Source organism: Alosa alosa, chromosome 18 (genome assembly GCF_017589495.1).
Source record: "Alosa alosa isolate M-15738 ecotype Scorff River chromosome 18, AALO_Geno_1.1, whole genome shotgun sequence".
NCBI classification, from domain to species: Eukaryota; Metazoa; Chordata; class Actinopteri; order Clupeiformes; family Clupeidae; genus Alosa; species Alosa alosa.
In genome coordinates this window covers 7,508,913-7,535,126 of record NC_063206.1, presented here as the reverse complement: position 1 = coordinate 7,535,126, position 26,214 = coordinate 7,508,913, and the positions used below count along the sequence as shown (strand labels likewise).

Genomic DNA, 26,214 nt, shown 5'->3' with positions numbered 1-26,214 from the left:
AAGCGGCACAGCCAGTGATGTAACTTACAAGTAGCTAACATTAACTAGCTAGCTAACTTTCTGTGCTGCCGTCAGGTTGTTCAATGATATATTGAGTCTAAAAATATGCAAGAACGTTAGCAAATTACCAAAATGTTAATGTACCTTCTCTGAGTTTTCGTGGTGGCAAGTTCTGCACAATCCTTCATACCCACACACCGTTTCACTTGGTTTCACTGGGCCAAATCTAGACTGCATTTTCTGGTAGGAGTCTTCTGCCGCCGAGTTTGTCCGTCCGACCATCATAGACCTCTGGAGTCTAACTTGATTTCTCTAACTTGCTAACAAGTCGCCAAGTTAGCTCTGGGGTAGCAAAAATCAAATTGTGCCGCCTTCACGTACCATTGATTATAATATCTACTCGAAGGTTGAAGACAAAAGTGTGTTGAGGAAAACGTCTGCGTCTCCGATTTCGTCTTCTCCCCCGCGAGGAATTTAACAGGTGATCTCCTTGTATGGGCATAGATGGTAGCTTTTTTGTAGGCGAACTTCAGAGGTCTGTCAGAGCATCGTCATGTGTGGTGGTCACATCACATGGTTAGGCCTACTGTTTGCAAATGTGAACTTGAAAATATGTGCAATTAAAACAAATAAGCCAATGAAAATCATTTGAGAATTGTTGTACAACAGCTAAGCTCTTACAGATCAGACTAATTTATAAAACAAATAGTTCTGGATGAGCATTACATTAGTTCACTTAGAGAGCTCTCTGATGGATAAGCCTGAGTAAAACATTGTTTGACAACAGACACATGACTGTCACATGACTTTACATCCAATATGGCTGCCCAGGGGTTTGACACCAGTCACATGACTGTCACATGACTCACAAAACAATAACAATAACAAACAACACGTGGTGACAACCACATGGCTAATTTGCACACAAATGAGGCGTGGTTATCACGTGATTTATGACGTTTCAGGGGGCGGGGCTTATTTTTGACAGTTTGTTCATGATAATAACTACTGCTGCTGTTAGGGTCCCAGATAGCGGGAGGCTGGCGGTTCACTGTCGGTCCATTGGGGGCATAGCTGGTTGTCCGCTGGCATTTTGCTCATCGGTTCTCTGGCGGTCCGTTGGTGGGTTGCAGAGAAATTGGCCAATATTTTGCCACAATCGGTCTAACATTTTTTTTATTTGTTCAGTTATACTCTATATATCATTTTTATTAACTTTTCTTAATATTCATGACAAGTTCAATTTAAAGAGATGGTGGTCCAACGGCAGACCACAAGTGGCACGCCACCAGCGGCATACCACCAACGGTCCGCTATCTGCCAACCTGATTTTGCTATCTGGGGTGCATCTAGATTTCTAGGCTACATCTGTCCGCATTTCATGAGCACATAGGCTATGCCTCATTTCAAGGCCTCTGTAGGCTACTCGCCGCTGTTACGTGTCATCATTTCTGACCCTACGCCATCACCGTAGCACGGGACATCACAAAACTCCACAGATTTCCTTTTCTTTAATATCACTAATATCTTCCTTTAACATGTTGCAATACTATGCCGATCTGAATGCCTACTTTCAATACAGCCGTGGCCTACTGGTTAGCGCTTCGGACTTGTAACCGGAGGGTTGCTGGTTCGAACCCCGACCAGTAGGCACGGCTGAAGTACCCTTGAGCAAGGCACCTAACCCCTCACTCCTCCCAGAGCGCCGCTGTTGTTGCAGGCAGCTCACTGCGCCTGGATTAGTGTGTGCTTCACCTTACTGTGTGTTTCACTAATTCACGGATTGGGATAAATGCAGAGACCAAATTTCCCTCAAAAGAGTATATATTCTTCTAGAAAGATTAAGGGTCTGGCCACGAACAATGTAATGGCCCAACTTGAGGGGCGGCACCAAGCATGCATTTGAAAATCTCACTACACGCAATTGGATAACACTAGACCAATGTTTACTCTGAATTGTAACGTAATTGAATAACACTACGATCAACGTTTACTGACCTCAAACGTTGGAGCGCTGTCGTCACCAGTATAGCTCGACGCCGATTTGATTGGTTCCACGGGATGCAAGGGGTAAAAGTAACGTGCATCATTGCTCATTGTCAGAGTGTCTCGCAGAGGCAATTCCATTGTTCCATTGTTCTGGATTTCCAGGGTCCATGCCACCTGAAGCTAGCCTAGAAATCTTGATGCGCCCCAGGGCTAGTCTAGCAACTCTCCGTTGGCTTGTGAGCTCCCGAAATCGAAACTTAATCAGGCCAATGAAATCGTGTATAGAGTCGTTAGGTGGGCTTAACATAATGATTGATGGCAGAGTTGCAACGGTTTGCCTTGAATTCCCTACTACTTGAAAACAAATAAGATGGATGTTGCTGCTGGCGAACAGTGTGACACGAGTTAAGCTTTTATTAAGTTGGCAAACGTTTGAACTAGCCATCTAGCTCCGCTGGTGGGAAACGCATGGGACTCATAGCGCTGCCGCTGTCCTATTGCGTGCAGAGGGAATTTGAAAGACAACTGATTATCTGATTATGAACTGATTATTTTTTCAGTGTGTTTACGCAAACCTGACCAATAAAGCTGATTCTGAGGAAGAGTGAAATTCAGCTTGCTGTAAAGCTAGCCTACTTCTATTCATTGGCTAAATGATGCTCCCCGTCTGTCCCTTGGTGCCCTATACCAGAGCCCGTTACCTTATTAGACATTCTCTGCCTATACACAGTAGTGTGTGATGGTGGGGGGCAACCCCTCGAGATACAGGGTGGCGCCTGTAGTAGGCCTGTCAAACTCGATTCCTTTTAAGGATCCGGGTTATTCTGAGTCACTCACTAAACTGATCCGGGTTGAACGAGTCACTTGAGTCACTTGAGTCAGTATTGCTAAATCGCAAAGAAATTCAGTCCTACGTTCAAGCAGTGCCGTGGGGTGCTTCATTTCGTTAAGTGCCTTCTCATGTTGGATGTGGATCCTCCATGATTTGAAACCAGGTTTTTGCAGCACTTGCATTTAGCCTTTAGAGTTTTGCTCTCCTGGTCAAAGTGCATCCACACATTGTTCATCTTTTTGGTGCTCATGTTCAGAAACTTTGATCTTATTGACAGAGAGGGTAGCCTATATTATAATAATTAATTATTTGTTGTTGTTTTGTTAACAATAGAAACGTTTGCCTACAATGTTTATTACCACTACTACTAATAGTAGGCTACTAGGAATCTATTCTAATAAGTATTATAGGCTGCTAATACTAGGCAACTAATATTACTATTAATCATGGCTATACTGTTAGGTAGCCTAATATAATATAATATAATATAATATAATATTATATAAAATAGCCTAATATAATAGCATCAAAACCTCCACCCACTCACGGGAAAGAAAGCAGTTTGAGCCAGACTGTTTATTTATTGTCTTAACCTAGCCTAAGCAATTGACTTTCAATGTAGACATAGTATGTAATATTCATCCGTGCAATTCACCGTGAGAGGGCGATAAGACCACGACATCACATGAGAGAGTGAGTCACATATAGTTTTTCAGCTGAATCCTAAATATAGGCTGTAGGCTTGAAAAGCATTCTCCATCCCTACATTACACATGGTGCTAGCTAGCCTACACCATAGTGGACATTTGTCTTTGGCCCACCAGACAGATGGACAAACAACATCTCAGACACATTGAAGATATAATTAAAACAAGTACAGTAGCCTACAAAAAAGGGAAAACATATAGAAAATTAATAAATACGTTTAAATAAAGACTACATAACAGCTGTCAAACTAAGTTTGGTTAAGAATGCTGATGGCATTTTGGATAAAATAGTTTTTAATAGGCTACACACGCGCTCTCCGACTGGGAGTTTTTGTAGTGTCGGTCGGTGCGTAAAGTTTGCCTTGCGCTAAAGCAGTTCGTTCGTTTTCATGGACACAAACCCACGAGGATCATTGGTACCCAACTGGCAGGTCAGCATCACTTAATGTGCACCGACGATAGGCTGTCTTAGCTGGTGAGCTTCAATTAACGGGATTTTGGCTTTTTCAGAATGTCCTTATGGTTAGGTCATAGGCCACTTCTCTTTTTATATGTGATTATGCTTCACATCTTATCACAAACGTGGAGGCGGGGCCCAGTAGACCTACACGATGCCAGGAATGATGTAGCCGATCCGGGATGCTAATTTGAGCAACACATTTCAACAGGGTGCGTTAGGGCAGGCCTTCACCTTACTAGAATATTATCAGATCCACTACAGACTTATTAATGTGTAGGCTGTAACTTAATGTTATATGTGCAATTACAGGACAACTTGATGGGTATGCTACTGGGGGATAGAGGATAGGCTACCCATGCCTTCCGACATTCATCACCCTTCCGATGCTGGAACGCAAAGGTATTTACTTGACCCACAGCTGCAGAACCCGCGTTAAAATAGAAAATTACATTTGTGAATCTCAAGGAGTCTATGGCCCACTCAATCTGTGACAAGGTAGACTAGTTTAAGAAAGCATCATTCAAAGCAGTCAATACAATACGTAATGTCCACTAAATTATTTAATTGTGCTTTTGACATAGGCTATCCTAAACGTACGCATTTACACGGTCAGTTAGGCTATTCTCTGTCAAGCAAGGTCTCGTTCCTTGGCAGATGCTCAAGTATTGCTCTTTTTTTGTTATCACAATTCTCTCCTCGTAAGCCTCGAGGAGAACTTGCTATTCCGCCTCTGAAAAATACGGTGCTCTTCGTTTCGCCGGTTTCACTCATGGTTTCGACTCTCAATAGATGATGCCTTCATAAGTTCGCCGTGAACGCGCACAACTCGAGGTTATCTAACACAGGGTTGATTGAACTAACTGGTAACCGGTGTTTTGGAACCGACAGCTCGAGTTTAGTCGCCACTGGTTCAGACAACCCAGAGGTTAAGTTTTATCTCAGTGTTTGTTAAACCTCCTTTCTGGAATACCCCACTGCAGTGAATAAATTATTATTATTGTTATTATTATTATTATTATTACTACTACTACTACTATTCTCATTAGGCCTATTATTATTATTATCACCTTGACACGAGTACAGATCCACTCATGTAGCCGGCTGATTCGACTGACTCGCACTCATAACAACATAACGTAACCGGTCTAACGACTTAAACACCTTTAGCCTGTAGTAGCTTCGCTTCAGTTTGAGACTGGTGGAGCATCGAAAAATTGTCATGCCCAAGGTAAGCAGACAACAAGCAATCGCAAACAAAGTATGAACGAATTGGGAGCCTGTAAAATATGTATTCGACTATGCAGGGAATCTAATCATCGATATTATTGATCAGTCTAATTTTAAATCGGATCCTCATGAACAGTTAGCCAAAGATTGGTGCCCTATTAACGACAGACTAACTTCTGCCAAAGTTCTCTGAAACAACATTTAGCAATTTAGCTCAGTGAAATTATTTAAATCTTACTAATAATTTACGTTGACCTTTTTCTTTTAACTTTAATCAGCGTGCTTATTGTAATATGGCTACCCATTTGCTGAGTTAAAGCTAGGGGGACGTGATGCTTGATGGTGTTATGTTATGTATAAAGCAACTTATAATTACATTTTCCCCTTGGACCGAAGGGCACCGTAAATAAAAGAACATAAAATAGTCTAAGTATTGGGCACGTACGACATTGCCTCGCAATTCAACTTCATTAGCCTATATTTGAACCAAGACTTAGCTCATGAGAAGTCAAAAAGTTCTTATTTGTTCATTCCATGTGCACATCCATCGGCAATGTGAAATATACAGTCTACCATCCTCAAGAATACAGTTGCCTACACACGTTTCAGTTGAAGTTCACTTAAAGATCATTCAAGAGCTCCCATTCAGGAAGGTAAAACTGATGTTGTTGAACAGACTTATTAAGTCCTGTCAAAACTTGTCATTATCTGGTCCAGCTAGGCAAATCCTAATTAGTTCAGGATACATTCGCGTTCTTGGCTTTCCTGAAAAGAATTCGGTTGGAATGAAAATGACGCAGAAAGCATCAAGTGAACAGCTTTTGATGACTAGCCTATTCAACAAGGTAAACAAAAACAATGCTTGAACGTTCTATTCGGGCCCCAATCTACTTCCTCTGCATTAAGATAACATATGGAATATTAAAAAGGAAGTCTTGTGGGGCCAACTATGATGCTGATAATGGAACTCTCTTGAAAGGGCCTATAGGGCCTACAAGCGAGTGAAATATGTCTCTTTTTTAAATGGGGAAACACAGCCGTTTTTGTAAAACAGCAAGGGCACGCGAGAGCACGACACTAAACATAGTATGATGTATGACTGTAGGCTATAGGCCTAGTATAAGTATAAGTATATATACTCTTTTGATCCCGTGAGGGAAATTTGGTCTCTGCATTTATCCCAATCCGTGAATTAGTGAAACACACACAGCACACAGTGAGGTGAAGCACACACTAATCCTGGCGCAGTGAGCTGCCTGCATCAACAGCGGCGCTCAGGGAGCAGTGAGGGGTTAGGTGCCTTGCTCAAGGGCACTTCAGCCACGGCCCACTGGTCGGGGCTCGAACCGGCAGCCCTCCGGTTACAAGTCCAGAGTGCTAACCAGTGGGCCACGGCTGCCCACCACGTTACCTGATATACAGTAACCTAGGCAAGGCAAGTTTATTTATATAGCACATTTCATACACATGGGTAATTCAATGTGCTTTGCATCAGGGGTTTTCAACCAGTGGTCCATGAGGACTTTGCTAGTGGTCCGTGACCATGGATTCAGTAATGTAGTTGCAATGTGGGAATCAGTATTTTTATTCAGTGGTGGTCCTGGGGTGCAATTAGCCAGAATGGTGGTCACTGGTTCACAATCAGTTGAAAACCCCTGCTTTACATAAATAAAAACAAAGACTACTGTACATAAAAGTATAAAAGGGCAGTGCAAATGTTTAAAAAAGGACATAGAATAGTTAAAACACATAAAAGACAACATAGAATAATTAAAGACAGAGTACAAAACAACAAATTACTGGAACACAGCCAAAAAATTAACCCTCCCCTAGAGTTAGATGTGATTATTGCACGGCTCTTTACACGCCAAGTAGAACGCTCCATTGGCTTGAATTGGATTTCCCAAAGTTCTACGGTAAAATATTTTCATGTAATACCGCTGCAAACATATAATTACCGCTGTCAATGGCAATGGGTTTTGTGCTTCTGATACGTCTTTCATATCACTACGCAATGACTGGAACTTCATTCAAAAGTGAAAGCAGACGGTTAATCAGCTGTGTTCTAAAGAATGTTTGATTCACGTTCAGCGTGTGTTGATTCAAACTATTTGTTTCTCAGCAAATGCCACGATGAACGGTAACAAATAGGCTAGGTTATGAAACTAGATGGCAGAAGTGTGTAGGCCAATCGGCCCACCATTTTTTCTACTTCGCCACCTACAGATGTTTGACAGGTATGATATTTCGAAATGCCATGTTATTTCCCATAGACATTCGACGCCCGGAAGTTGGGTGGACACGGCTGCTTCGGAGGCGGGACTTATTCCGGAGACGTCTATAAGCGGGATAATGTATAGAACGCCGGTCATTATTGGGAATATAAGTCCCTTCAGGGCGGAACAAGACCCCTCCGCTGCGCGTCGGGGTCTGGTTCGCCCTGTCGGGACTTATTTTCCCTATAATGACCGGCGTTCTATACATTATTCCTTATGTAAAAGCATTTTTGTCTTCGTGCATGCATTGTCTTAGTCCGGCAGCGCCACTGCTAGCTTATGTTAGCATAGTGAATGGAATCTCTCTTGCGAAGCACAGACGAAGCACTGCTACTAGGGCGCAGAGATATCACGCAACACATACAGTAACTTGTCTCACTCGCCACAGCATGGACAATCTCTGTGCCCTAGTAGCAGTGCTAAGACAATGCATGCAGGGAGACAAACATGCTTTTGCCCAATTATCTGATTCTTTTCATAAAACGGTGGTGTGTTCCTTACGCCATACGCTTCATCACACGCGCAGTTTGGTTGTTGCACTGAATGTAGCTATAGACCAGGCAGCTAACCCAAACAGAAACAGTTTTTGACATTTGACAAAAAAGAACACAACACAACACTGCACTTGATTATGTTAAGTCAATGCAGGCATTGGTAGGCCTTTTAAAAAAAGTAAGGGAAAAAGGCAACACTGCTGCTTTACAGAGTCACCACTTTATTGGCAGATGTACTGACGTTTCGGCGCTAGGCATTCATTTGAAAGGGATTTTAGGCATTGGTAGGCCAACATTGTTGTGTGTGGAAAACATTCCAGAGCATTTGCAGTTGATTGTTATCATATGTGCACAGTAGCCTGGCTAACGTCAGACCTCATCTCATTGAGATAGGGTCTGGGAACTACAATATCGTCGGACTGCGTCCATAAATGGGCGGTTTTGGAGCTAAACGGGAACACCCCTCTCTTCCTCCTCCTCTTCCGATGTGTAACTGTCAACATCCGTTCCAGCATGGATTTCAAAATCAGGGTTGTTTTGACGTTAGCGTTAGATACATTTTTACTTACGTTCAACCAAGCCTACCGTAAGGAAAGAAATTTAAACGCAAAGCCAACCACCGGACTTTGCAGTTTGCTTTATAGTTTAGCCAGCTACGATTGTACTGGTGTTCATTAGGTGTATCTGTAGAAAATGTTGGTTTGTGCTTTATGCTATTTAGTTCAACTTGTCAAATAGTTCATCTCCTTACGAAAAGCTGTGTTGTAGCCTAGGCTACTGCAGCAGTAGATCCATCAGTACTGCAGTAAATGCAATGACTTGGATACGAAAAAAAATACATCCATAACGAATACTAGTCCTATAGTGTTCGTCCACTTATATCATACTGCATAAAGCAAAATTTGGAAACGAAAATATTGCAGTACCAGTGCAGAAAATAGGCTAGTTTCCCTGTCACAATGGTCTCAGCTCAGCTCAGCATTACTGGCAATCACTGCTTTACACACACAGCATTAACCTGCACAATGCACCAAACCTTTCACCCTTTGTTGCCCAATTCATCCTCACTAACACACAGATGACCCCCTACCCCTGTGGCACCCTCTCCCAATGCTCAATAGTCCATAGGCAGACTGATAGTCTGATACATTTCACTTACCAGATGGCATATCACAAGGGCTCTCTTATTACATAATAATATTTTCAAGAAAGACAAATACTTTAACATTTACAACTTCAGTAAACTTTATTTTTGGACTCAATTAACACAATATAAAAGTTTTATAAAATATTTTTATAAAATAAAACTCAGGAAAAAAAGGTCCCCTCCTGTGTGCATCAGTTGTTGAGACTAACCACCCCACCCAAAACACACCCGGACCAGTCTCACAACACTGTTTTCCAAAAACAAAATCAGAGTAAACCAAATTATAAACCAATGTAAATAAGCTTATCTGGACTATTGGAAAGAAACTAAAAAACATTACAATGTTACAATGGCCCTAAACAGAGAATAAAAATGAGCAGAATCTCTCAGAGATAGAAAACAGAGACTGACCCTTACCAAACACAGGTAAAGTGACCACAAATTGCCAATGAGAGAGAGAGAGAGAGAGAGAGAGAGAGAGACTTGGCTAGTCTGACATGCAGGGCAAAGAAATAAGACAGGAAACTACTACTTTGGAAACTGTACATCTTCAACCAAATACCTCCCATACCCTGTATGCCTCAGTACTAAGCAGGCTTTTAACCAATTGTTTTTTGCTGAAAACAAATGCACCAACCATAAAACAACGCCACTGGCCCGGCCTGCCGTCTTGTATATTTTTCCAAGGCTAACACGCACTGGATTGTCATCAATGTCAAGATCCTCTGCCAGACTTTCATTGATATAAATCATGGGACGGAAAGGCCGCGTTAGGTCTTGGAAAACCTTTGATACCCTATTGAGAGTGTGCAGCATTACCATTCTCAGGGTAATCCCCACAATCTTCTGCAGAATCTCTATAGGGAGGTAAGGCTGCTCCTGCTCCTGGTGTTGGTCCTCTCTTGTAGTAGGTGTGGCCCCTGGTCCTTCAGGATTGCTGAGAGATGGAGAGAGTGAATTTAGCATATTGGCCTACATCACCAAATGTAGGCAAATCACAGACTAAGGACACAAAGTAGTACCTTTCGACAGTAAACAGCCGAGTACACCACCACCGTCGAAGACTGGTCATGTCAGCCTGAAAAGTAAAGTTTTAAATGATAGCTGTGGTGGGTGAGGATGACTGAGTGAATGACTAGGAATGTAATGCATTGAAGAGACAGAACCCACCTCACTGAAGTCCTGAGGTCTTTCGAGGGTAGCACACATTGCATACTGAAATACTGTGTACACAGCTGAAAGTTTGGGTACCATGGCTCTAAACTACTGTATATCGGATAGTAACTGGCCTGGGAGTGATGGCAATTCCTTAGAGACTTAAGAATGTATGGAACATATGGAATGCATGAACAGGGGAAACAATTTAATCTGGATAAAAGGAAGTTATGGTTTAAAACCAAACTACCATACTTCCTCAAACAAACAAACAACAAAAAACACCACCTCCTTGAAGCAAAGTTTCGAAAGGCCTTTTAAGCAGGAATGACTTCTGGTGTTTCAAACCATCTTCATTATAATAAAAAATAAAACTACAAGTGCTCTTTTAAAGGTTTAGAGATTGAAATGAACAATGCTTCAAGACAGAGTTTTCCATGAACATGGAGAACCAGCAACCAGATTTCTAGGAAAAACCTGAAGACATCTAGGTAGCGGCCATCTCCAAAGCCACTAGGATCACGGGAGTCAAAATAGTGAATAGTCCTCTGTTTTGGTTTGAGAACCTGTTAAAAGTTTCATTTCATGGAATAGCAAGGCATGGGTTGGTTGCAAACCCAATAGCAATCATAAAGCACTTTTAGCTGATGTTTCTCACTCAGCCGCTATCTACCTCCTCAGCCCCATAACACAGATGTTTTAATTATGTACTTGACTGAGCTCTCCACTTACACTAGGCAAGGCAACTGATAAAAATATGCTTTTCACACATTACATTCATATCTAATGGACTTTAAGCAATTTTTAATGGTGGATGAAAAACTCCAGTGTCCAGGGTGCCAGGCTGGGAGAAGCACAACATCCTTGGATGCAAAGTCACACTGGAGAAAACAAAAACAGATCAAAGAGGAACTTGAAGGACATGGAAGCTGAGAGGCTAATTCTTTTCACTACATGACTACTTACGAGCATGGAATCAGCTGGGCAAAGAGAAAATGGAGGAAGCCAGGTCACCACCAAATAGGCGTCCACAGCAATAGTTGCTATCCCCTTTAATAAAAAAAAAGGATAGAAAGGACTTTGCCAACACTACATAAAATTCAACTGTTAACCACACAAAACCGGTCCTTTCTTACAGAATTAAGATTAAAATGACTGCACCACTGACTTACATGTGCATTTGCAGTGTTTGCAATGACGTTGAAACAACAATTTGCAATCTAAAAAAAGGAAACAGTCAACAAGTATAAGGAAATAGTAAAATACAAATAATAAAAAAAAAAAGATACTGTACTGGATTAATACTTACCGTTGCTTCCACATCTCTTTGTAGACCGAGAGTCCAAAAGTCTGACCTTCTGAGCATCACCGAGTTGAATAGGACAATGGGCTCATGTGGGTCGCCATCAATGTCCAACACATAGTCTAGCTATGGGGGAATATGTAGAATATGATACACGCATACATGCATGAATGATTTAAGACACTGATTGAAAAAGCTACTATTACACCTTACTGCTTGAGAGAGTCTTGAATGTAGAGGTTGTTTCCAATCTGTCAAAGTCAAAGTCAGCTTTATTGTCAATTTCTTCACATGTTCCAGACATACAAAGAGATCGAAATTACGTTTCTCACTATCCCACGGTGAAGACAAGACATATTTTACCAATTTAAGTCCACAGACAAACATAACATTCAAGTAAACAAAAAAGTAAGTAAATAGTAAATAAGAGGGCACATATAATAATGAAAAAATAAGAGCAGCAAAATTTGGTTGAAATTGTGCATAGACAGTCAATAAAATACTAGTGCAAAGTCAGGCCAATAAAAGGCTTGGGTAGTTCTGTTTGACCTAAGTAAGAAAGAAAGTGGCATAGTGGTGCAAGTTATGTAAGAGCAGCAGAAGTGTTGTGTTTTCAGGACAACAACAACAAGTTGTAAAGTGTACAAGTGTGCAAGTGTGCAAGTGGAGTAGTGCAGGGCCATTGTGGGTCCAATGTCCAGGATGTTATGTAGCTGAGGGTGGAGGGGGGAGGAGGGAGAGAGTTCAGCATCCTTACAGCTTGGTGTATGAAGCTGTTGGTGAGTCTGGTGGGTGCTGGGAGGCGCAGGCTTCTGTACCCCCTCTTCCCAGAGGGCAGTAGATCAAACAGATTGTGAGCGGGGTGACTTGCATCACTCACAATTTTGGTCGCCTTGCGGGTGAGGTGGGTGGTGTAAATGTCCTTCAGGGGAGGGAGTGAAGCACCAATAATCCTTCCAGCTGTGTTCACTATGCGCTGCAGGGCTTTCCTGTTGTATTCAGTGCAGCTTCCCCACACAGCGATACAGCTGGAGAGGATGCTCTCAAAGGTGCCTCGGTAGAATGTGGTCATGATGGCTGGTGGAGCACTTGCTCGCCTGAGTTTCCGGAGGAAGTACAGGCGGCGCTGAGCTCTCTTAGCCAGTGATGCAGTGTTGGTGGTCCAGGAGAGGTCTTCACTGATGTGCACCCCCAGGAATTTGGTGCTGCTCGCTCTCTCCACCACAGCACCGTCGATGGTCAGTGGCAGGTGTTGGGTGTGACCTCTCCGGAAGTCAACAACAATCTCTTTGGTCTTGCTGACGTTCAGCAGGAGGTTGTTGTCCCTGCACCACGTGGTCAGATGGTCCACCTCCAACCTGTATTGAGTCTCGTCGCCCTTGGTGATGAGACCCACCAGAGTTGTGTCGTCAGCAAATTTCACTATGTGATTGTTGCTGTAGGTTGCAGTGCAGTCATGCGTCAGCAGGGTGAAGAGCAGCGGACTGAGCATGCAGCCTTGGGGGGCCCCTGTGCTCAGTGTGATGCTGCTTGAGGTATTGTTGCCAACACATACTACTTGAGGCCTCTGACAGAGGAAGTCCAGTAGCCAGTTGCAGAGGTAGGTACTGAGTCCCAGTTTGTCAAGTTTGCAGATGAGTTGTTGTGGTATTATGGTGTTGAATGCAGAACTGAAGTCTATAAACAGCAATCTCACATATGAGTCTCTTTTTTCCAGGTGGGTGAGGGCTGGGTGGAGGGCAGAGCAGATTGCATCCTCTGTAGACCCGGCTTGGCTCGGTATGCAAACTGGAAGGGGTCCAGGGTGGGGGAGAATGGATTTGATATGTGACATGACAAGCCGCTCAAAGCACTTCATGATGATGGGTGTCAGTGCCACAGGGCGGTAGTCATTGAAGCAGGATGGAGCAGTTTTCTTCGGCACAGGTATGATGGTGGCAGCTTTGAAACATGATGGGACGATGGCTTGCTTCAGGGAAGTGTTAAAGATGTCTGTGAAGACATCCTTAAGCTCCCCATGCGCAGTCCTTCAGCGCACGACCTGGGATGTTGTCTGGACCTGTTGCCTTTACGGTGTTGATAGCAGCAAGTGTCCTCTTCACGCTGTCGGCAGAGAGGCACAGGGGCTGCTCATGTAGAGGGGATGGGTCTTCTGTGGGCAGGTGCTGTTTTGTGCTTCAAAAAGCGAGCAAAGAAGCGGTTCAGGTTGTTGAGCAGAGGGATGTTGCTCTCACAGCTCTGTGGTGGGGCTTGTAGTCCGTGAGGGCCTGAATGCCCTGCCATAGGCTTTGTGCGTTCCTGCTGTCTTTGAAGTGGGTGGTTATCTTGTGAGTGTATTCCTTTTTTGCTTCCTTGATGCCCGCGGGACAGGTTGGCTCTCGCTGTTCTCATGCCAGCTTCATCCCCAGCTCTGTAGGCTTTGTCTCTGGCCCTCAGCAGCCTGAGGACATCCCCTGTCAGCCATGGCTTCCAGTTAGCCCGAGTGATGATGTCTTTTGTGTGGGTCACATCATCGATGCACTTGGTGATGTAAGAGGTTACAGTGTCTGTATACTCCTCTATGTCTGTCCAGTTGTTGTAAGTGGCTGCCTGCTTAAACATTTCCCAGTCTGTTGTGTCAAAGCAGTCTTGAAGAGCATCGGAGGCTCCCTCAGGCCACACTTTTACCTGCTTACGAACCGGTTTGTACGCTTTTACCCTTTGTCTGTATGCGGGCATTAGCATAACAGTGATATGGTCTGAAAGTCCAATGTGGGGAGGGGGTGGCTTTGTATGCTCCTTTTGTGTGTAGTGTAGACCAGGTCCAGGATGTTATCTCCTCTTGTTGGAAAATCAACATGCTGGTATAGCTTTGGAAGTACAGTTTTAAGATCAGCATGGTTAAAATCTCCAGTGAAGATGGTGAAACCGTCTGGGTGTGCCGTCTGTTGTTCACTGACAGCCTGGTACAGTTCACTAAGAGCCGCGTTCTTATCGCTGTTGTTGTTGGTAGGCGGGATGTATACTGCGACTAGCAGAATCGCAGTAATTTCCCTTGGCAGGTAAAAAGGACGGCACTTTATGATCATAAACTCTGCCAGTGGTGAGCAGTGTTTGCATACTACTACAGTGTCCCGGCACCATTCGTCACGGATGTAAACACAGATTCCTCCTCCTCGTGATTTACCTCCCTTTACAATGGCCCTGTCTGCTCGATAGCATGCTAGCTGCTTCAGTTGTACAGCAGAGTCCGGAATGTTGTCATTTAACCAAGTCTCAGTGAAGACGAGCACACAGCAGTTACTTACTGTCCGGTTTGTTGATCTCAGCAGTCGTATGTGATCCATTTTGTTGTCCAGTGATCGTACATTTGCCAGGAGAATGGATGGTATGGCTGGGCGAAGTTGGGATGGCAGCTAGCCTGGCCCGGGACGCCTCCGCGCTTGCCCCTCTTCTGCTTCCTCGCACACCGCTTCTGACGCTTTCTTTCTGGGGGAGGAGTAGCAGGCGAGTCCGGTGTTGTTGCAGGCCAGAGTAGTCGGAGTTCCTTTAGCGTCTCTGTTGCAAAGTCCAGAACGCTGCAAAACTTGCTTTTGCAGATGTCAATTAAAAAACTGCCTGCTGTACTTGTAGTACGACGTAGTAAGACGAGACGAACACGTAAAACTTTCGGACAAACACTTTTTAAACGAACAAAACACCGTACGGTTGGGACAGAGAGAGGTCGCTGCGTGTGTACGCGCCGCCATCTGTAACTGGGGAGGCAAGATTACTGGAATCACCAGCTGAAATCAGAGAAAATGAGAAAAGAAAGAGAAACATACGTAATGTATGTATACAATTACTTTTAAAAAACAGCTTAAAAATGTCCCATACGCTGAAATTGTGGTGGTGCATTTGGGTCCAATTCCTTTGTCTGAGATTGTGGATCTGGGAGATCACCACTTTCTCTTGTCTGTGAAGAGGACAAGAGACTGAATTCTGCCTGTCCAAACTGATTGAGTGTGAGTGGAATGTCAGGGCTCACAAGCTTCTTTAACTCCTCCATGATGGTCATGTTTTTCCGATGGTTGTAATGATGAATTATATTTCTCATTGTGAAAACGTGTGCTGAAGGAGACGGCATGTTCATGAAGTAATTATTTTTCTTCATGATGGAGAAGAGCTGCTCAGCCACCTGACTATTAATTCTTCCGGCTAGCTCTGGCACCATCCCTACCCTCCGGAGGATGTCAGTTGGGTCCTTGGTGTTCCTTTCGTGGAAGGTGTCATAGAGACAGTAATGTTCTTGTGACCCAGTCAAGGGATGGCCATTCGGGTCTGGCAAAGTTTTCTTTTGTTTGAGCCAGGGCAAACTTACTGTGGCACCTTTGGATGCCCGCTGAAGGTTTTCAGGGCTGGGGTCCAGCAGTCGACCCTCATAAGGGCTGAAAAGGATTCTCTCTGGCTCTCGAAGATTTGCATGGACAGCAAGGCCTCTGGCAAAATCATAGATGCTTACGTTTGGCATTTGCTTCCATGACAGCAGCAAATCAGTGAAGTCACGTGGACATTCTGCCCTAATGTTGAATTTCAGGGAAACTACTTGTCCACATGGGCACATTACAACAGCCCAGCCACCTGAGGTAGAAAGAAGGGACAGAACAATATTCAGATAAATTAACAGTAGCCAGTACAATGATTAACATTGCTGAGATAAACACTTGTGTTGTGTCAATTATTATAACTTACCAGATGCCCCCCAAACCTTCTGAAAAACTTTATCGAACTTGCTTCTCGTTGCCATTTCTTCCCTGAGCCGCAAGATCAGTTCCATCTTTGATCCCTTGGGGTCAATTTTGCACTCTCGGCAAAGCTTGCGGATGGAATGGACCTGATATATTTCACAAACATAATGGTGTAATTGCTAGTAGCAGTAATATTTGGATATAGTATAGAAATGCAGATTATGTTCACCTTCAAATTGGATATCTCATCCAACAAACGGTCCTCTGTTATGTCCAACTCTCTGGAGAGATTTGTTGGCAGGGACACGTGGGCTTTCTCATACTCGGTATTGAGCACTTTGTTCGAATCACGGGTATGAGGGCCAATCCAAGGAGCCCAGTTGTTGTGTTGCTGCACTTGGAAGGGATTTTGCCTGTCACCTGAGAGAAAAAAAGTTTGTGCTTAGGGTTTGTAAGTCATTTGGATAGGGCAGTTAACAGACAGGGATGGAACATAGTACCTCAATGGGTAACATGGCAGTTCACTTACTTGGAACAAAACCTCTGGCAATTCTTTCCAGACAGATAGACTCCCAGAAATCATTGATGTCCACCTTTCCATCAAATGACTCAGGTGGATTTTCAAGTTCACTGACTAAAAGTGAAAAAGAACTTACTTAGTATAGTTCAAATTAGTTCAAAATAAAAGTGTGTGTGTACGCGCATGTGCATGTGCATGCATTCTTAAAATGTAAAATTAAGTAAATAAACCTGGACAATACCTGCTAAGCCGAAAACACAGTTCTTGTGAAGATCCATGATCACAACAGGTGGGTGGTGTCCACAGCGAACACAGGCAAAATCATAACTATGGTTGGTAAGTGCTTCAAAGTGAAGGTATCCATGCATCACTGTGTTTTTGTTTGGATATTTTTGACCAGAGGTCAGCTCACAGGTTTCAATGGCTCGACCTAGTGCTGTGTGTGTCTAAAATAAGATTTCCAATTAAAAAATGATACACAACAGGAACACATATAATATCCAAATTCACATATTGAAAATTAAACAGTTACCTGAAGGCAGTTGCGAAGGTGAATGCAAAAATGGAGAGTAAGAAGAACTCTGTCGTCAAAATTGTGGACGCCATCCTCCCATTCCTGATAGCGAACCACCATGCCACATGAACTGCATTGTTTGCAATAAGTTGTAACACCTGTGTTACATGAAGAAATCATGACAGAAGAGTCACCTAAAACTTGGAACAGTAAAATCACCCAGTTCAATGTTCATTTTCCTAGACACTTACCCTCGATGACTCCCTTCAATGTGATTATTTTTGCTGATGTTGTAATGACCAAGGGTTTACCGAGAGAAACATTGCCAGGGCATTCTGGGCAAAGATGTTCCTTGGGGACAAAATGTTTTGGAAGTCCAGCCTCGCTTGACAGACCACAGAAATGTGCGGGCAAGTCTGCAGGGAGCCTTTTGTGGCTATGTATATACTTGATGATTCTTTTCAAGTTTTGTTTTTGTGGGGGGTACCTACATTCAAAGCTGGGTTCTGCAGGCTCTGCAGGCTCTTCTCCAAGATCACTCTCTTCTGCTTCATCATTTGCATTTGCAAAATACTCCCTCATTACTTGGAAGAGGTGCCACTTGGCAATGCACTTGTGAATGCAAGCTTGTTTCCCTGTGGCACAAGGGCAGTGCCATGTGTTTCTGACCATGTCAAACTTCACCATCTGTAGGAGAAGTGTGGCTCATACACTGACACATATTTCTTTGTGGAAGAGCTTCCTACCTCAACCACAATGCTAAAGGGGATGCCTTCCTCAATAGCTGCAGCTTGTTTCTGAAGGCATTGTTTTTTCTTCTCCTCACTAAACCACTTGCTGAGGACAATTTCACGGAGGACATCTTCCTTAAGCTGGATGTTAGAGGTGAGGGGTGGTGGACAGTACTTCAATGACTGTATGTGGGCACAGTCATATGTAGCAAAACCACTTCTGTGCATTACTTCGGTATTTCTGACACAGTCATCCAATGCACACCTAATTTGATGGTGCGGGCCAGATGTTTTTTTCTGGACGTGAATAGGCCCACTGTTACTGTTAAAGGACTTTAAAACTGCATATATTCCCATATTCACATCCAGACATTCACACCTTAAATGCCGGTCCACTCTTATATCATCTTTGAGAGTAGGGTGCCGTCCTCTCATGTGTTGTTTCAGATTTTTTTTATTCAAGACAACTGCACAAATCATGCACTGCACCCGTCTCACTTGAGATGAACTCACAACTGTTTTCGTTATTGGTGGCTGAGTCACTTCTTCCTGCACAGGCTCATCCTGGGGCTGGTATTCTGGCCTCTGGTTGGCACCCTGCAAATTCTGAGAATGGCATTCAGATTGTAGAGGATGACAGGTGTTCAGGTGTTTCATTAAGTTGTTCTTCCCGTGATGAAAGTGGTAGTGACTGCCCTTTCTGCAGCTCAAACCACAGCAGTGAAAAATAAAAATCAATAAATAAATGAATAAATAAATAAATAGACACAGGTAACAAAAACAATGTCTTGGCAAATATGATGCCGACAACTGACCATCAGTAACATATTTGTAACAATTTCATATCAATCAACAGAAACTACCATATAATGCCATGATACAGGGCAAAGTGCAAAAATGCCACATGCTGTCAGTGAGCAAAGAATGACTTTTGTAACTTGATACTTCGGCTAAGTGATGTACTTTTGTAAGCTGTGTCCATCATCGATGGAGAAAATCTTTTGTTGCATAATTAAGGTTATTTAAGTGAAGGCCATAATGTAGGGAAGGATGCAATATGTTGTAGGCTGTGTACATGAGGTGTACTGTACATGAGGTAGCCTAATGAGGAGGCAGTGTGCCACATGCAAGATGCACAGTTGTGATTTTGTGATGCATTCCGTGAATATCTTCATGGAGCTTTTTAAAATACTTTATACTTGTAATGAGGACGAAAATCTCAGTGTGAGCATGTCTATGTGTGGATGGCCAAAGACAAATTTCTACATTCAACATCCGCCTAAAACATACCTCCATGATTAACCACAGTCTTTAAATGACTTTGCATATGAGTTTCCACTCTGGTGTAGTCACCCTTGTAGAGTGGACAAAAAGGGCAGTGGAGAAGTGTGCAGCCTGGGTCTGAGCATCTTTGTAACTGCGGCTTCTGACCGCTGGGCAATATTGAAGGATGCAACTACAGTAAAAAGAATAGGAATATGGAGTACATTAACCAAGCCCTACATTTATTTTACCATTGCCAATTCTGAATTGAACTTTCTACGTTGAATAAGTCATTCGTGTTGATCATGCAAGGCACACAAGGTGCATAATGTCACTTAGCCTACATCTTTAGCCTACTTTCAAAAGCGTTTACATGGAAAACAAGTGTGTTACGAATGCTGCCATGTTTATAATGGTATCACCCAAACACGATGTCAGTATTAAATCACCCTTAAAATAAGACTAACACGACTTAGCCATAGCTAACGTTAACATCAGGGCTAATAACGTTACCCTACATTACTATCGATACGCATTCTATTGTTAACAAACTTGCTAACGATAGTCTTCTTAACATTTTGTTACCAAAGAGGGTCCGACGTAATGTGCAAAACTGAACCATTTACATTCCAAACTAGTACAAGTACAAATAATTCATACTTACGGCCATGTCCTCTGCCGAAACAAACTATTCTCCGTAGTCTTTCAAGGTACCGTACGCCTCCGCCAAACTTTTAACATGTGACAAAAGAGGAAAGCAAGTGGAAATTACGTCTTTTCCCAGAATACAATCCAAAGCTCTTTCTGATTGGTTGATGAAACGCTAACAGGAACACCCATTGGGGTGTTTTGGTGGCAAGTCAGTTACGCCCATGCTGCAGCTGGACGTTCCTCGGGAACTAGACATTCATTTTCTCATATTTGAAATGTGGTTTACGAATGCCCAGAGCCGTTTATTGGGCGTTACCAATGTCTATCAAATGCGTCTGTACGTAGCTCATAATGGCTTCGGTGTGTCGTCATCGTCTTGCTGCCCTCCCTCGGTTCTGTGATTGGTCCCCTAACTGAGGTGAAAATTTGCTCCATGGAATCCAGGCTGCCTAGCAGTGTGAATAAAATCTTGTGCGTAAAGCCTATGGTACGCTCCCGCGTCCCGCGCACGCGCCACTGGTGAGCGTCGTGACGAAAATTACGTCATTTTTACAGCATGCGTCGCGTCTTTGAGTCGTCCGTCACTTTGACGCGTAGACTGCGCATGTGTGAGACGGAACTGCTGTAAACACGCCCCTCCAGTAGGTGGAGCAGGTAGAGGAACAACGCTTAAAACGCAGCAAACCCAGACAGAAGACGTGTTGGTTGGGACTTGGTTACCATAACAACGATGAATGCCGCAAACGATGAAAGACTGGCAGAGGAGGTGAGGAGATACCCTCATCTGTACGACCCTTCCCTGCGGGAGTACAAGGACACTTTCCGGTGTCAGAACTCCTGGAGAGAAATAGCACAGACGCTAGGGAAGGATGAACAGGCATGTCGCCAGCGATGGAAAGTTTTGCGCAACAAGTTTGTCAAAGCAAAAAAGAAGGCCAAGGGAAGGAGTGGTGCTGCTGGTGACAGTGTCAGCAGAGCCCCTGTCCTTGCACAGCTTGGCTGGTTATCCAGTTGCGTGAAACACCGCGACACGGAGTCAAACGTGCCACCTTTGGTAAGCGAATTCTTAAAACTTTGGCTGTTTATTCCTTTGTTTACATGGCTCTGTCTGATTATGTTGGAATACAACAAATTGTCAGTTATTAAGATATTTTGTCTCATGGTTTTTTTGTATTTTATTTTTAGAACGACACTGTCACCCTGGACCCCAGCACGCTCGACACCACACTCGACACCACACTCGAGACCACACTCGACCCCGGTCTTTCGATTGCAAGCTCCATCCCTCCCTCTCCTGGTGCCGATGTAGAGCCAGTGTCAAGTCCACTGACACAGTCCACTGACACGGATTCGCCGGCTCCTGCTTCTTCATCCCCATGTCAGCCTGCAGCCGCAGCCACAACATGGCACAGAAAAAAACGCAGGCGGGAACCACCGATGTCGGCAGTGCAAGTGACGTTAACCAAGCGTCTCGAGAGGATTGATGCCAGCTTGTTGAATGAGGAGAAGTCATTCACAGACGACATTGGCAAAACGCTGTCGAGGATGCCACTGGTGAAAAGGGGACAGTGCAAGATAGAGGTGATGCTGTTGGTCCAAAAGTGGTTCGAGCAGTGCCAGCTGGAGCCAGAAGAACAGTAGACCTAGCATAGCCTAGGCCTAATCATCCTTGGACTTTGGACGTTTATATTGTAAAGCATTTTTATTATGGCACTGTTCACATTTATTTTATTAAAAGCATGTTTATATTTCACATCCGTTGTCATGTGTTTATAAAGAACATAGGCCTGTGGGATAATTATAAAAGGATAGGTGAATTCCCACCTGTTCCAGAAAGCATCATCGGATATAATGCCTGGCCCTCAACTAAAACATCGAAAGTCACCATTAACACTTTGTTGATGGAGGTGCATTCTTGCCTGGCTCGGACATAATGCGTTATCATAATAATAAAGGGAATGTAGCTCAGACTACCTCCGGCTGCAGGTGCAGTCATTATCGCCTATTCCTGAACAACGCTGAACTAAAACATCGAAAGTCCCCATTAACACTTTCTTGATCGAGGTGCATTCTTGCCTGGCCCGGACATAATGCGTTATCATAATAATAAAGGGAATGTAGCTCAGATTACCTCCGGCTGCAGGTGCAGTCATTATCGCCTATTCCTGAACAACGCTGAACTAAAACATCGAAAGTCCCCATTAACACTTTCTTGATCGAGGTGCATTCTTGCCTGGCCCGGACATAATGCGTTATCATAATAATAAAGGGAATGTAGCTCAGATTACCTCCGCTGCAGGTGCAGTCATTATCGCCTATTCCTGAACAACGCTGAACTAAAACATCGAAAGTCCCCATTAACACTTTCTTGATCGAGGTGCATTCTTGCCTGGCCCGGACATAATGCGTTATCATAATATGACATATAATGAACATGTTCTGAAGACAAAGAGTTGCTTCTATACTTTTATTGACATGTCATATTTACAGGTTTTTGCTCCATAGGCCTACTTTTTGGTGTGGCAGGTGTGAAGGCAATATAGACTACAATCAATTGAGGAGACCTCTGCGCACAACTCTATCTTGCCATGGCACTGCACCTTGCTGTGTTTGGAAAAAGGTCTCAACATTGTCTCGCACCAACATTTCTGCTCGAGCTGCCCTCGCTGTACCGAGTCGCCGTGCCTCTAGGAGGCCGTTGTCACCAGTAACAACTTGTCGCCACTCTCCCGGCTGCACCTGTCCATCAGGTCGCTCAGTGTCAGCGTAGTTGGGTGGGTTGTACCGACGACCGTTTGCAACATCCGTACGTGTAAGGAAATTGTGTAAAGCAACACATGCCTTAACAATGTGAGTGGCATTGTTTACACTGCAGTCAATGGGCTTGCCCAGTATCCTCCATCGTGAGGCCATGATTCCAAATGCGTTTTCAATGATCCGGCGAGCCCGTGAGTGGCGATAGTTGTACACACTCTGATCTGCTCGAAGGTTATGGCCTACATAACATAAAAAACATTAGTGTTAAAAACCCATAGACTTTTCAGCATCCAGTTGAATATATAAATCATGAAGCAGTTGTAATGCACTTACCAGAGTATGGTCGCATCAAATTCAGATGCAGCGGAAAAGCAGCATCCGCCACAAACATGTAGGGGCTTGGAGTGTCTGTGCCAGGCAGTTTGGCTGGAGGTGGTAGACCCAAAGTGCCCTCGAGGATCCTTGCTCCATACTCACTTTCTTTGAAGACACCACCATTTCTTTCCCGACCATATGCACCAACATCCACCATTGTAAAGCGATAATGAGCATCGCATGTAGCCATCAGAACAATTGTCCCCTTGTAATTAAAATAATCACTGCCGGCGTTTGGTGGGGCTTTAATCTGGACATGTTTGCCATCGATGGCACCTATGCACAGAGGGAAGTTCCAAATTCGCCAGAAATCCTCTGCGATGTTAGCCCATTGTGCTTCAGATGGAAATGGCACGAATTCCACCTTTCCATAAGGCCTGACACACCTCGGGAATCAGCTTCGCCACTGTACGTGTCCCCAGCATGTAGTCAGCTGCAACTGCTTTCTGGGACGTTCCCGTACTCAGGTAGCGCAAAGTGACTGTAAGTCTCTCAGCTATACCAACAGGTGTGCTGTGAGTGTTCTGGTGGATGATAAATGGAGAGAGGCGACGAACCAGCTCATCAAACTTTTCAGCAGACATGCGAAAGTATTCGTGGTGCTTCTCCTCATCTAACAGCCGCATCTTTTGCACATAAGTGTTGAACATTCCTTCCCTGGCTCTTCCTTCGTTCAGTGGTCGCACATCCCACCTTCTTCTCTTCTTCATGCGTTGCTCTTCTTCCAACAACATGCAACATGCAACACAGCTCCTCTTCTTCTTCTTCATAGGTCGACACGTTGACAGTACCACTGCACACCTGCTAAAATATGAACTGTCTTCCTGCTTTTAACTTCTTTGGTGGGAGTGTCCTACTTTCAGGCTCAACGTACCGCCCCCCGTTGGCGGGGCAGAGTATCACAGTTAATTCGTAGTGCGCATGCGCTAATCTTGATCGGCTAACGCGCATTCAAGAGATCAAAAACTGGAGTATGCTTTGTGTAAGCGTCAAAAATAACGCACGTCTTGGACACGCGCAAATGTGACGCAGGACCATACCAGAGCCTTTAGTATGGTGAAGAAACAGGGGGAGCAATAGAGTAGAAGGGGTTGGATGATGCTTTTGTAGAGTAGCAGAAAGAGATGGGGGGGGGGCAACATACAGTGATCTTAGTTTGTGTATTGCATACAGTCTCTGTTGTGCACGTTTCTGTGTGATGGTGACATGTTCATTGAAGTTAAGCTTATTGTCAATGGTGAGACCAAGATATTTGAAAGTGCTGACCTGTGCAACTGGTTGGCCATGGATGGTGATGTGAGTGAGTCCAGGGGGTGATTTTGATGCATGAATGACCAGTTCTTTTGTCTTGTCAATGTTGAGTTGGAGGTAGTTATCAGAGCACCCCAGTGCAAAATCTGTGATGGACTAATGCTAAGTAGTGTACCATTATTGTAAAATGTTACCCATATTTGTAATATTGACAATTACTTGTAGGCTACAAATCATTTTCACAGTTACAAATATCTATCTAGTTTCAAGTTGTAATAAACACATACAAAACTTTTGAGTCTGATTTTATTTATAGTTTTCCTGCTGCTGTTTTAAAGCCATGCATGTGCTCTTTGTCCCTGTGGAGAAGGAAATAATCAGAATGGACATTAACATTTATTTATTTTTAGCAGACACTTTAATCCAAAGTGACTTATGTATTATATTACGAGGGCCATTGTCCCTGGAGCAACTCAGGGTTAACCCTCTATTGCATGAATTATCACCTATACTTTGAAAAAATGTTTTAAAGTACTTTTCTTACTTAAAATAGATCAAATAAAGGATTTTTTTTAAAAAAGTAAGAAAAATGTTTTTTAAGTGCCTTGCTGAAGGGCACAGCGGTGGAGATCTGGAAATGAACCCACAACTTTTCTGGCTACTACATGCTAGTTCAGCTCCTTAACCACTATGCTACCACATACATAGCCCTCAAGGATGTTAGAAAGTTTCACAAACAACTAACTGCCTTGATCGTTAGACATGATCAATGGCTTATTTCTTTAGATAGTCTCTACAGGCCATCATTTTCAGTAGATGTAACCAGGGCAATGTTTCCCACAGAATTGAATTCCATTTGTGGTGGTTGGTTTGCAGAATTAACTTGAATACAACAGTTTTTAACAAATTAGCATAGCGTGGTTATGATGCTAACCAGATTTAAGCACAATTTAGTACAACCTGGAAAATCATTGTGGTCAATGTTGGTCAATGTTGATATTGTGGTGGGCCGCCACAAATGAGTCAATGTATGGGAAACACTGCAGGACATCAGATGCATGTAAAATGAATCATAACATGTCGCTGGTTTTCAGTGCTGAGGAGCCTGGAATGTACTCTTTCTGCTATAAGTGCATGTTGTGTGTGATGTCTGTATGCTACTGAGACCTTCAATTTCCCCTTGGGGATCAATATCAAAGTATCTATCTATCTATCTGTCTGTCTGTCTGTCTGGATTAATTGTATAACTACTCAGTTCATGATGTTCTACTGACTGCTGTTCTGTGACTGTGACCCTGTAGGCAAAGGCAGGAGCTGGCGTTGCGTCTGGACTTTGACATCCCGTCAGCGGAGAAGCACTTCCTGGAGAAGAGGAAGGTGGTGGTGGGTCGGGCTCTACAGAAGCTGCTGGAGCTCAGCTCTCCTCCAGACACAGATAAGGTACTGTGTGTGTGTCAGTGTCAGCTCTCCTCCAGACACAGATAAGGTACAGTGTGTGTGTGTATGGTGTGTGTGTGCATGGTGCATTTACCACACATACAAATATGACAACGCAAAAGGAGAAGTTGCTTGCAGCTCGTATACCAATGTATTGAAACATCCATTTGATATTTTTTGTTAAATATATTATTACATGACATAACACTATATTATTACTGGTTTTGAACAATTTTGCAACAAGAGATTTTTTGCAAGAGATATCTGCCCAGGCCCCCCTAGTGGGTGTGGTTTGCTCAGGGGGAGGGACCAGGGCGATGACTGGCATCTTTGGGAGTCTGAGGGGCCGTTTATACGAGGACGATTGCGAAGGAAGACAACAAAATATTTGATCATAAGTGCCTTTCGTTTACACGGCG

The 26,214-nt window shown here is 43.6% G+C and overlaps 1 long non-coding RNA gene across 1 annotated transcript; it reads left to right on the top strand.

Moving 5' to 3' along the window:
* Positions 1-4,122: 4,122 nt before the first annotated feature.
* LOC125311691 lies at positions 4,123-26,184 on the top strand. The gene is made up of 3 exons (XR_007196510.1): positions 4,123-4,197; positions 4,298-4,387; positions 25,660-26,184. It is a non-coding gene; the product is annotated as an uncharacterized LOC125311691 (long non-coding RNA).
* Positions 26,185-26,214: the final 30 nt, after the last annotated feature.